Genomic DNA, 12760 nt, shown 5'->3' with positions numbered 1-12760 from the left:
TTAAGTAAAACCCGGCAGGGCCTTCATTTCTTGGAGGAGACTACAGGAAGGCAGTGGGGTGGCCTCCTCCCTCCAACCTGGGTTTTCCAGTGGCTCTTGCCACAGGTCCTTTAAAGACCCTACATTAAGGGTTAGTGTTGTTCAGTGTTGGGACCTGCTAGGAGCATAGCAGGAAAGATCGGCGGGCCTGTGTGTAGCAGAACCCACGCCTGGGAAGGCTCTGCACCCATCAGGCTCTGAGCGGGCCGGCGCGGCCGTTGTATATGGACTTATGTTAACCCGGCTGCGAACCGGAGGACTTTCTGTTTTACCCGTGAGTTACTGAATAAAAGCTGCTTATGTTGGACTTGCTTGGGTCACTGCCTCAGTTACTGCACGGTGTGAACACCGCCGCCTTTCTCAATGGAATGGTCATCTTTATTGACTCCATTTTGAATCTTTTGTATTTTATGTGCATATTGAGGGGTTTTAGATTTATCATCGTCCGGTGTGTCCCGTTTCTCGCTATGTTTTTGGAACTGCGGACACTACCCCTGCAGTGAGAAGGTTGTGGAGATTTGATGATAAGATGTCTCTTAACTCTTGAGATGGCAGAGTAGTAACCCTCAGGATATGTGGAGGTCTGGAGGAGAACTCTATCTTCACCTCATTCTGGACAGATAGCAGCACCCATTGATTTTCTGTAATATTCTGCCACTCGGAGAGAAATCTGGAAATTCGACCTCCTACTGACCTGACATTGTCATTGTTTTCCTTGGCGTTGCCAATGGAAGAAGAAGATGCCTCCTTTAGGGTAAGTACAGGGTCCAGTTTTCCCTCTTCCCCCATATGAAGGGGCTTGATCTTGTGGGGGACGAAAGGACCGCTTTTTGGTTGTCTTTGGTTCGGGCAATGATTTTTTCTTGTCTGTTGCCTTTTCTAACAACTCGTCCAGAGCTGGTCCGAACATATATTCCCCTTTGAAGGGGATAGAGCAGAGCTTGATCTTGGAAGCAATATCTCCACTCCACAACTTCAGCCATAGTGCATGCCTTGCAGAGTTCAACAGTACGGAAGATCTGGCTGCCATTCTCACCAATTCCGTGGAAGAATCGGCTAGGAAAGGCCACTTTGTATAAAGAGGTATGGATTCCAGGATCCGTTCTCTTGATGTACCTGTGCTAATATGTTCCTCCAGCTGTTGAAGCCACTTGAACATTGATCTTGCTACACAGGTAGACACCACATTTGCATTTAATAATGCCGCTGAGGTTTCTCAGGATTTTTTCAGCAGACGCTCCGTTTTGCGATCCGTGGGATCTCATAACTGGGAAGAGTCCTCGAAAAGTAGGGTAGTCTTTTTAGCTACCTTTGCTACCTGGATATCCACTTTGGGCACCTCCGTCCAACATTTGGATATTTTCTTCTCCAGAGGGAATCTATCCTTCAACTCCGCCAGTGTTGATAGGCGTTTTTCCGGAAGCTCCCACTCATCGATTATTAGTTTATGTATGTTTACATGGACCGGAAAAAACTAATTTCCTTTGTGCTCTAAGACCATCGAAAAGTTCATCTCGAAGATGAGGAGACTGCTCAGTCCACTGTTCAACATCCATGGTGGTTCTAACCACTGCAAGAAGCTCTTCCATATTTTTTGATGAGAACAGATATTTTTTACTGCCTTGGGACTGGTCAGCCTCCAAGACTGATCTGCCTTCTTCTCCCCACTCATTGGGTAAGGATTCCCGATCTTCCTGGCAGTCCAAGTCAGACTTTTCCTCCAACTGCAACTTCCTCTTTTTTGCTCCCGAAGAAGTTGTAGCAAGAGATTGGGAGAAAGCGGCCATAGAAGATTGGACCTCCTGCCGGACTAATCTCATCAACTCTTCAGGGAGGGCTGTTCTTGTCTGACAACTTTATCCGTGCATTTTTGGCATAGGTGTTTTTTATATGAAGAAGACAATTTCTTAAGACAAATGGCACATTTATGGGACCCTTTGTCTTTAGTTTTTCTAGCAGGTTCCTTGTCTCCCTAAAATAATTGGAGAGAAGGCTAATAAATATGGATTCAATAGGAAACCTTGCTCCAAAGATAAAGAGACCCCCAAAGCCAGATACTTACTGCGTCTGGGACAGTGCCGGTATCTGCAGTAGCAGAGCACAAAGTACAATCACCCTCCATTATGGCAATGTCCTACCTTGTGATGTCTTTCATCTGGCTCCTATATAGGAAGCAAGATCCAAGTGCTGCATCCTGATAGGATGCTGTTCCCCCTCCTTGTCTCAGGACTGCCTCCTAGACGGCGCCCTCAGGTGCTGTTGATTACCGGTGCGCTGATTCCCTAAGCGCCACCGGAAACTGAGCCTCGGCAATGCGCATGAAGAGCTCGCAAGAGCAAGGAGAATCTTCTTTTACAGCACGCTCCAGTGGTGCGTTCCTCTGTGGGACGCAACCGGAAGTAACATCCTAACTTTGCGCCTCGCGTCAAACGTCACTTCCGGTTACCGCCCCTGACCCAGCGCGTGGAGGAGAGGGAAGGAAGACGCCGAGGAGCTGCGGGAGGCCCCTGGCCCATGCCGCCTTGCTTTGCCCGGAGGTGCAGGAAGGGCAGACCGTACTGAATCCATGGGAGACAGGAGCAGCATCACGGAGGGGAAAGCTGCAGCAATCGTCCTCAACTGCCCATGGGTGGCTGAAGAGCAGTGTCTGTCACCGGCCACAGAGCATCGCAAGAGGACCTCCTCATGCCCTGTAGGAATAGGAAAAAAACACTGGAGACAGGAAGTGGAGGGGCCTATTTAACCTCTTCATGTGTTTCCTGTCCTTATTAAGGTATGGGGAGTATCCTCCTATGGTGCTGTCGTGGAGGGTGACTAGAGAAATAAAAGATTACGAGTCTTGTAAAATAACGACAAAACCCCCCCAATTTTTTGTTTTGCAAACTTGTGATTTTTTTTCACTTCTAAAATAATAAAAAATCTGGACATGTTAGGTATCGCTGTAATCATATTGATGAGGCGACTCATATTGCATGGTCATTTCTACCACAAAATGTACACCGTACAGACATTTTCCAAAAAATTGTCAGAATTTGTTGTTTTTTTTCACAATCTCTCCGCACTTGGAATTTTTTTCCCATTTTCCAGTACATTATGTGGTAATATTAATGGTGTCATTCAAAAGCACACCTTGTCCCTCAAAAAAAAATAAGCCCTCATATGTCTATGTGGTCAGAAAAATAGAGTTATTGCTCTGGGAAGAACGAGAGGAGTAAACAAAAACGCAAAAACAGAAATTGGCCCATCATGAAAGGGTTAAACATTTAGATTAAAATAAATTAACTCGTTTTGGCACCACAACATTCATGTTTGTCACAGTGGCTGCAACAATAATTTCTGAGGTTTAATTATTTGCTTCAGACAAAAACAACCATGGCATTTAAGAAGGTTGTCAGAGTTACGTCATTCCCTCGTCTGGCCCAATGCTCTCGTCACTGCTTGATCGTGGAGTGCTGCGGGGTTACCAAGATACCAGGAGACTTAAAAATAGCCTCTGGGCCTGAAACAGTCTATAAGACCCTGCCAGAGGCAGAGTGTAATAAGATACCTCTTAGGCCCCATACACATTAGACTAAATTCAGGTAAAACTGCTGATTTGAGCAGGATCGGCTGCCTAATAGGCCTCCTGACAGATGATAGTGGAGTGAAGAATCAGTTATGCTTTATTACAGAGGCCGAAATTCTCTCTGGAGATCATCCTCTGTCACAGAAATCTGCCAGCAGCTCTCTCATACAGACCACAGGAAGGTTCGGGCAACCAGAGTGTTCATGTGTATGGGGGAGTCAGGAGAGATAGCTGTCAGCAGCATGATCGTTTGGCCGACAGCTATCTAATGTGCATGGGGCCATTAGTGTTACACTGACAGGAGGGATAATACATCGCACTACAGTAGTACAGTGCATCACCGCAGCAATCAGAGGCTTGTATGTTGTATGATCAAGATCAGACTAATGAGAGCAGGGCTATGGAGTCGGTAATCCAAACCTCCAACTCAGACTCCTCAATTTCCATGACACCGACTCCACGACTCCGACTTCCTCATACATGGCTCATGTTTAAGTGATAAATTTACTGTAGCACAGATTCATCTCAGCTAAAAGTCTAGACCCTTAGATCAGGAATAGGACAGACATTTAAAGGATATTTCATAACTTTCCCAAATTCTTATGAAAAAATATTCCCCACAAACTGCATTCAACTACTGTACCCAATTTATTATATACAGGGTGGTCCAAAAGTAGGTGGACAGAAAGTGTAATAAGGTTATGAAGGAGGAGATTTATCAAACATGGTGTAAAGTGAAACTGGCTCAGTTGCCCTTAGCAACCAATCAGATTCCACTTTTCATTCCTCACAGATTCTTTGGAAAATGAAAGGTGGAATCTGATTGGTTGCTAGGGGCAACTGAGCCAGTTTCACAGATCTAATTTTCACAGATAGATCTCCCCCAAATCTGTTTTCTTTTCAGATAATTCAGATAACACATAATGGCAAATAATTTAAATACAGATCAAAGAAAATAGATTTTAACAGAGTATTGGAAATCTCAAAATGCTGAAACCGTTAGAGCAAATTGGGTTGAAACATTTGGTACTCAAGCCCCAAAGAGACAAACCATTTACCGCATTCGTGACAAATTCAATGCCACTGGCTCAATCCTTAATGCTCCAAAAACTGGTCGACCCAAAATAGTCTGTACAGAAGATAATAAACAACTTGTTGCTGAAACATTTGTTCAGAGTCCAAAAAAGTCACCAGAAGAGCCTCTTTGGAATTGGGAATTTCACGAGCTTCTATCATGCGAATCCTGAAATCTATTGGGTGGAAAGCTTATCGTCCACGTCTAATTCATGGTTTATTAGAGGATGATCCAGACAGGCGGCTGCAATTTAGTGAAATTATGCTTAACGAAATTGAAGAAAATCCAGTAATTTTAGATAACATTATGTGGCGTGATTAAGCTTCTTTCAAATTATCCGGTCATATTAACAGACATAATTGTATTTAGTGGTATAATGAGAACATGCATTTAACATTAGAGCAACAACTAAATGAGCCTGGTGTCAATGTTTGGGGGGGTATTTCAAGTTTTGGTGTTTTAGGACCAATATTTTTTGATGGAACATTCACAGGAGATAAGTATCTCGAAATTCTAATGAATCAAGTTGTTCCCCAGTTAGAGCAACAGCCTAATTCAAATGACCTTTATTTCCAACAAGATGGGGCCCCTCCATATAATTCAAGAGTAGTCCGCGAGTATCTTGATGAAACATTTCCTAATAAATGGATTGGCCGAAGAGGCCCACTTCATTGGCCGGCACGTTTACCAGACTTGACCCAAATGGATTTTTTTCTTTTAGGGAGTACTCAAGGACAAAGTTTATAGTCGAAAACCAAAAAGTGTCAGTGATTTGAAAAATTACATAAGAGATGCATTTCAAGAAATTAATACCCAAAGAGACTTGTGCAAAAAAGTTTGTTGAAGCGTAAGAGGCAGACTTCAAAGCTGTGCAAATTGTAATGGAAAACAGTTTGAGCACCTGCGTTGATAAAATTTAAGGGCTTTTGTAATATTGTTCAGAATAAAATTTAATTGTCAATGTCATGCTTGTGTTAGTAAATATAATATTATATATAAATCAAAATAAATATTATTTTCTGTCCACCTACTTTTGGACCACCCTGTATTTAAGGAGTTGGAGTTGGTCCATTTTATACCAATTCCGTAGTACTGAATGAGAGCTGTGGAGAAAAGCTTACAAATAGGTTTTAAGTAAATAAAAACACAAATACCACAGTTTTATCAATAAGAAATATACATCACTATGGAGGAAACAATCTCCCTGCACAATGTTGGTGAAATCACGTCCACAACGACTTTATTATACTCTATTATCCTATAACTATCAGGTGGTGATTATCTCATTTGTCCCGGGTTCAACTGTACAGACATTAAGAATGGGGCTAAGTGAGTATTTATTAGTCAGTGGGGTGGGTGGTACCAGACTGTGGGGGGCACCATGTAGTATGATACTGTGTGTGGAGGAATGGCGGCACTGACTGTGGGAACATTATACTGTGTGGGGGGATGGCGGTACTGTGGGAACATTATACTGTGTGTGGGGGATGGCTGTACTGTGGGAACATTATACTGTGTGTGGGGGGATGGCGGTACTGTGGGAACATTATACTGTGTGGGGGGATGGCGGTACTGTGGGAACATTATACTGTGTGTGGGGGGAGATGGCTGTAATGTGGGAACATTATACTGTGTGGGGGGATGGTGGCACTGTGGGAACATTATACTGTGTGTGGGGGGATGGCGGTACTGTAGGAACATTATACTGTGTGTGGGGAATGGCGGTACTGTGGGCACATTATACTGTTTGTGGGGGATGGCGGTACTGTAGGAACATTATACTGTGTGTGGGGGATGGCGGTAATGTGGGAACATTATACTGTGTGTGGGGGATGGCGGTACTGTGGGAACATTATACTGTGTGTGGGGGGTGGCAGTACTGTGGGAACATTATACTGTGTGGGGTGATGGCGGTACTGTGGGAACATTATACTGTGTGGGGGGATGGCAGTACTGGGGGAACATTATACTGTGTGTGGGGGGATGGCGGTACCGTGGGAACATTATACTGTGTGTGGGGGATGGCGGTACCGTGGGAACATTATACTGTGTGTGGGGGATGGCGGTACCGTGGGAACATTATACTGTGTGTGGGGGATGGCGGTACCGTGGGAACATTATACTGTGTGTGGGGGATGGCTGTACTGTGGGAACATTATACGGTGTGGGGGATGGCGGTACTGTGGGAACATTATACTGTGTCTGGGGGATGGCGGTACTGTGGGAACATTATACTGTGTGTGGGGGGTGGCAGTACTGTAGGAACATTATACTGTGTGTGGGGGATGGCGGTACTGTAGGAACATGGTACTGTGTGTGGGGGGATGGCGGTACTCTGGGAACATTATACTGTGTGTGAGGGGATGGCGGTACTGTGGGAACATTATACTGTGTGGGGGGATGGCGGTACTGTGGGAACATTATACTGTGTGGGGGGATGGCGGTACTGTGGGAACATTATACTGTGTGGGGGGATGGCGGTACTGTAGGAACATTATACTGTGTGTGGGGGGGTGGCGGTACTGTGGGAAAATTTTTACTGTGTGGGGGGATGGCGGTACTGTGGTAACATACTGTATGTGGGGGGATGGCGGTACTGTGTGGACATTATACTGTGTGGGGGGATGGCGGTACTGTGGGAACATTATACTGTGTGGGGGGGTGGCGGTACTGTGGGAACATTATACTGTGTGTAGGGGATGGAGGTACTGTGGGAACATTATACTGTGTGGGGGATGGCGGTACTGTGGGAACCTTATACTGTGTGGGGGGATGGCGGTACTGTGGGAACATTATAATGTGTGTGGGGGATGGCGGTACTGTGGGAACATTATACTGTGTGGGGGGGATGTCGGTACTGTGGGAACATTATATTGTGTGTGGGGGGATGGCGGTACTGTGGTAACATTATACTGTGTGTTGGGGGATGGCGGTACTGTGGGGACATTATACTGTGTGGGGGGATGGCGGTACTGTGGGGACATTATACTGTGTGGGGGGGATGGCGGTACTGTGGGAACATTATACTGTGTGTGGGGGATGGAGGTACTGTGGGAAGATTATACTGTGTGTAGGGATGGCTGTACTGTGGGAACATTATACTGTGTGGGGGATGGCGGTACTGTGGGAACATTATACTGTGTCTTGCGGATGGCGGTGCTGAGGGAACATTATACTGTGTGTGGGGGATGGCGGTACTGTGGGAACATTATACTGTATGTGGGGGATGGCAGTACTGTAGGAACATTATACTGTGTGTGGGGGATGGCGGTACTGTAGGAACATTGTACTGTGTGTGGGGGGATGGCGGTACTGTGGGAACATTATACTGTGTGTGAGGGGATGGCGGTACTGTGGGAACATTATACTGTGTGGGGGGATGGCGGTACTGTGGGAACATTATACTGTGTGGGGGGATGGCGGTACTGTGGGAACATTATACTGTGTGGGGGGATGGCGGTACTGTGGGAACATTATACTGTGTGTGGGGGGATGGCGGTACTGTGGTAACATTATTCTGTGTGGGGGGAGATGGTGGTACTGTGGGAACATTATACTGTGTGTGGGGGGATGGCGGTACTGTGGGAACATTATACTGTGTGGGGGGATGGCGGTACTGTGGGAACATTATACTGTGTGTGGGGGATGGCGGTACTGTGGGAACATTATACTGTGTGGGGGGATGGCGGTACTGTGGGAACATTATACTGTGTGTGGGGGGATGGCGGTACTGTGGGAGCATTATACTGTGTGTGGGGGATGGCGGTACTGTGGGAACATTATACTGTGTGGGGGGATGGCGGTACTGTGGGAACATTATACTGTGTGTGTGGGGGGATGGCGGTACTGTGGGAACATTATACTGTGTGGGGGGATGGCGGTACTGTGGGAACATTATACTGCGAGTGGGGGATGGCGGTACTGTGGGAACATTATACTGTGTGGGGGATGGCGGCACTGTGGGAACATTATACTGTGTGTGGGTGGATGGCGGTACTGTGGGAACATTATACTGTGTGGGGGGATGGCAGTACTGTGGGAACATTATACTGTGTGTGGGGGGATGGCGGAACTGTGGGAACATTATACTGTGTGTGGGAGGATGGCGGTACTGTGGGAACATTATACTGTGTGTGGGGGGATGGCAGTACTGTGGGAACATTATACTGTGTGTGGGGGGATGGCAGTACTGTGGGAACATTATACTGTGCCTGGGGGGATGGCAGTACTGTGGGAACATTATACTGTGTGTGGGGGGATGGCGGAACTGTGGGAACATTATACTGTGTGTGGGAGGATGGCGGTACTGTGGGAACACTATACTGTGTGTGGGGGGATGGCAGTACTGTGGGAACATTATACTGTGTGTGGGGGGATGGCGGTACTGTGGGAACATTATACTGTGCGTGGGGGGATGGCGGTACAGTGGGAACATTATACTGTGTGTGGGGGGATGGCGGTACTGTGGGAACATTATACTGTGTGTGGGGGGATGGCAGTACTGTGGGAACATTTTACTGTGTGGGGGGATGGCAGTACTGTGGGAACATTATACTGTGAGGAAAATGTGTTTCCTGTTTTTCACAGTTGGGTGGTATGTATCTATCAGAGGAGAAGGAACAATTAATATGTAATTCTTAGAAAGCAACTACAGAAAAGCATCAAAACAGTCTTAGAACTGAAGGGGTTAATGCCCCCCGCGCCCAGTAATGGGGGATCTCCACATACCTCCACCTGCAGAGCCGCCACCACATATATGGCTGTTCTGTGCGCACAGGACCTGTGATGAGGTCACAGGAGGGGAGGAGTCAGGGGTCACATGATCAGGGGCCTCAGTGGATGCAGGACTCTGCTGTGCTGGTTGTCATGGTGCTGGATGAGGTGAAGTTTATGTGTGGGGTCAGGAGGGGTTTACAGTGTGGATGTAGCAGAGCCGCGTGTGTACGAGGTGTACGGAGAGGAGCCGCGTGTGTACGAGGTGTACGGAGCAGAGCCGCGTGTGTACGAGGTGTACGGAGCGGAGCCGCGTGTGTACGAGGTGTACGGAGCAGAGCCACGTGTGTACGAGGTGTACGGAGCGGAGCCGTGTGTGTACGAGGTGTACGGAGCGGAGCCGCGCGTGTACGAGGTGTACGGAGCGGAGCCGCGTGTGTACGAGGTGTACGGAGCGGAGCCGCGCGTGTACGAGGTGTACGGAGCCGTGCGTGTACGAGGTGTACGGAGCGGAGCCGCGCGTGTACGAGGTGTACGGAGCGGAGCCGCGCGTGTACGAGGTGTACGGAGCGGAGCCGCGCGTGTACGAGGCGTACGGAGCGGAGCCGCGCGTGTACGAGGTGTACGGAGCGGAGCCGCGCGTGTACGTGGTGTACGGAGCGGAGCAGAGCCGCACGTGTACGAGGTGTACAGAGCAGAGCCGCGCGTGTACGAGGTGTACAGAGCAGAGCCGCGCGTGTACGAGGTGTACGGATCAGAGCCGCGCGTGTACGAGGTGTACGGAGCGGAGCCGCGCGTGTACGAGGTGTATTGAGCGGAGCCGCGCGTGTACGAGGTGTATTGAGCGGAGCCGCGCGTGTACGAGGTGTATTGAGCGGAGCCGCGCGTGTACGAGGTGTATTGAGCGGAGCCGCGCGTGTACGAGGTGTACGGAGCGGAGCCGCAGGTGTACGGAGCGGATCCACGCGTGTACGAGGTGTACGGAGCGGAGCCGCGCGTGTACGAGGTGTACGGAACGGAGCCGCGCGTGTACGGAACGGAGCCGCGCGTGTACGAGCTGTACGGAGCGGAGCCATGTCTGTGCGAGGTGTACGAAGCGGAGCCAGGTGTGTATGAGGTGTACGGAGCGGAGTCGCGCGTGTACGAGGTATACGGAGCCGCTTGTCATGGTGCTGGATGAGGTGAAGGTTATGTGTGGGGTCACTAGGGGTTTACAGAGTGGATATAGCAGAGCCGTGTGTGTACGAGGCGTACGGAGCGGAGCCTCGTGTGTACGAGGTGTACGGAGCGGAGCCGCGCGTGTACGAGGTGTACGGAGCGGAGCCGCGCGTGTACGAGGTGTACGGAGCGGAACCGCGCGTGTACGAGCTGTACGGAGCGGAGCCATGTCTGTACGAGGTGTACGAAGCGGAGCCAGGTGTGTATGAGGTGTACGGAGCGGAGCCGCGCGTGTACGAGGTATACGGAGCCGCGTGTCATGGTGCTGGATGAGGTGAAGGTTATGTGTGGGGTCACTAGGGGTTTACAGAGTGGATATAGCAGAGCCGTGTGTGTACGAGGCGTACGGAGCGGAGCCTCGCGTGTACGAGGTGTACGGAGCGGAGCCGCACGTGTACGAGGTGTACGGAGCGGAGCCGCGCGTGTACGAGGTGTACGGAGCGGAGCCGCGCGTGTACGAGGTGTACGGAGCGGAACCGCGCGTGTACGAGGTGTACGGAGCAGAGCCGCGCATGTACGAGGTGTACGGAGCAGAGCCGCGCATGTACGAGGTGTACGGAGCAGAGCCGCGCGTGTACGAGGTGTACGGAGCAGAGCCATGCGTGAACGGATTAGAGCCGCGCGTGTACGAGGTGTACGGAGGTGAGCCGCACGTGTAGGAGGTGTACGGAGCGGAGCCGCGCGCGTACAAGGTGTACAGAGCGGAGCCGCGCGCGTACGAGGTGTACGGAGCGGAGCCGCGCGTGTACGAGGTGTACGGAGCGGAGCCGCGCGTGTACAAGGAGTACGGAGCGGAGCCGCGCATGTACGAGGTGTACGGAGCGGAGCCGCGCGTGTATGAGGTGTACGGAACGGAGCCGCGCGTGTATGAGGTGTACGGAGCGGAGCCGCGCGTGTACGGAGCGGAGCCGCGCGTGTACGAGGTGTACAGAGCGGAGCCGCGTGTGTACGAGGTGTGCGGAGCGGAGCCGCGTGTGTACGAGGTGTGCGGAGCGGAGCCGCGTGTGTGCGAGGTGTACGGAGGGGAGCCGCTTGTGTACGAGGTGTGCGGAGCAGAGCCAGGTGTGTATGAGCTGTACGGAGCGGAGCCGCGTGTGTACAAGGTGTGCGGAGCGGAGCCGCGTGTGTGCGAGGTGTACGGAGGGGAGCCGCGTGTGTACGAGGTGTGCGGAGCCGCGTGTGTGCGAGGTGTACGGAGCGGAGCCATGTGTGTACGAGGTGTACGGAGAGGAGCCACGTTTGTACGAGGTGTACGGAGCGGAGCCGTGTGTGCTTCAAGAGGTAGTCACCGGAAATGGTTTTCACTTCACAGGTGTGCCCTGTCAGTTTTAGTAAGTGGGATTTCTTGCCTTATAAATGGGGTTGGGACCATCAGTTGTGTTGTGCAGAAGTCAGGTGGATAGACAGCTGATAGTCATACTGAATAGACTGTTAGAATTTGTATTATGGCAAGAAAAAAGCAGCAAAGTTAAGAAAAACGAGTGGCCATCATTACTTTAAGAAATGAAGGTCAGTCAGTGCGAAAAATTGGGAAAACTTTGAAAGTGTCCCCAAGTGCAGTTGCAAAAACCATCAAGCTCTACAAAGAAACTGGCTCACATGAGGACCGCCCCAGAAAAGGAAGACCAAGAGTCACCTCTGCTTCTGAGGATAAGTTTATCCGAGTCACCAGCCTCAGAAATCGCAGGTTAACAGCAGCTCAGATTAGAGACCAGGTCAATGCCACACAGAGTTCTAGCAGCAGACACATCTCTTCAACTGTTAAGAGGAGACTTTGTGCAGCAGGCCTTCATGGTAAAATAGCTGCTAGGAACCACTGCTAAGGACAGGCAACAAGCAGAAGAGACTTGTTTGGGCTAAAGAACACAAGGAATGAACATTAGACCAGTGGAAATCTGTGCTTTGGTCTGATGAGTCCAAATTTGAGATCTTTGGTTCCAACCACCGTGTCTTTATGCGATGCAGAAAAGGTGAACGGATGGACTCTACATGCCTGGTTCCCACCGTGAAGCGTGGAGGAGGATCTTGCAGCGTCATGCTATTGACTCGCCCAGGGGGAATAGGGGGGGACTCGGTACCCGGGCCTTTACCTTCTGTGGATGTCACGGCGATGGGCTCCCGGGCCCGTACCCTTTGAACCTTTGAAGGGA

The 12760-nt window shown here is 49.9% G+C and overlaps 2 protein-coding genes across 3 annotated transcripts in view; both read right to left on the bottom strand.

Moving 5' to 3' along the window:
• LOC141270687 (oocyte zinc finger protein XlCOF29-like) overlaps window positions 1-9484 on the bottom strand; it is a 44374-nt gene extending 34890 nt beyond the window's left edge. For both annotated transcript variants that reach the window (XM_073680784.1, XM_073680785.1), the window contains exon 1: window positions 9408-9484. The gene's annotated coding sequence lies outside the window, so the exon portion shown is untranslated. The remainder of the gene's footprint in view (window positions 1-9407) is intronic.
• The window catches only part of LOC141270696 (uncharacterized), a 99752-nt gene that overhangs the window by 35559 nt on the left and 51433 nt on the right, over window positions 1-12760 (bottom strand). The window lies entirely within an intron of this gene.

This window comes from Phyllobates terribilis, unplaced genomic scaffold (assembly GCF_046119375.1).
Source record: "Phyllobates terribilis strain yellow unplaced genomic scaffold, ASM4611937v1 Scaffold_5__5_contigs__length_657084704, whole genome shotgun sequence".
In the NCBI taxonomy this organism is placed as follows: domain Eukaryota; kingdom Metazoa; phylum Chordata; class Amphibia; order Anura; family Dendrobatidae; genus Phyllobates; species Phyllobates terribilis.
The sequence above is the reverse complement of the archived record's forward strand: the minus strand, read 5'-3'. Positions and strand labels throughout refer to the sequence as shown.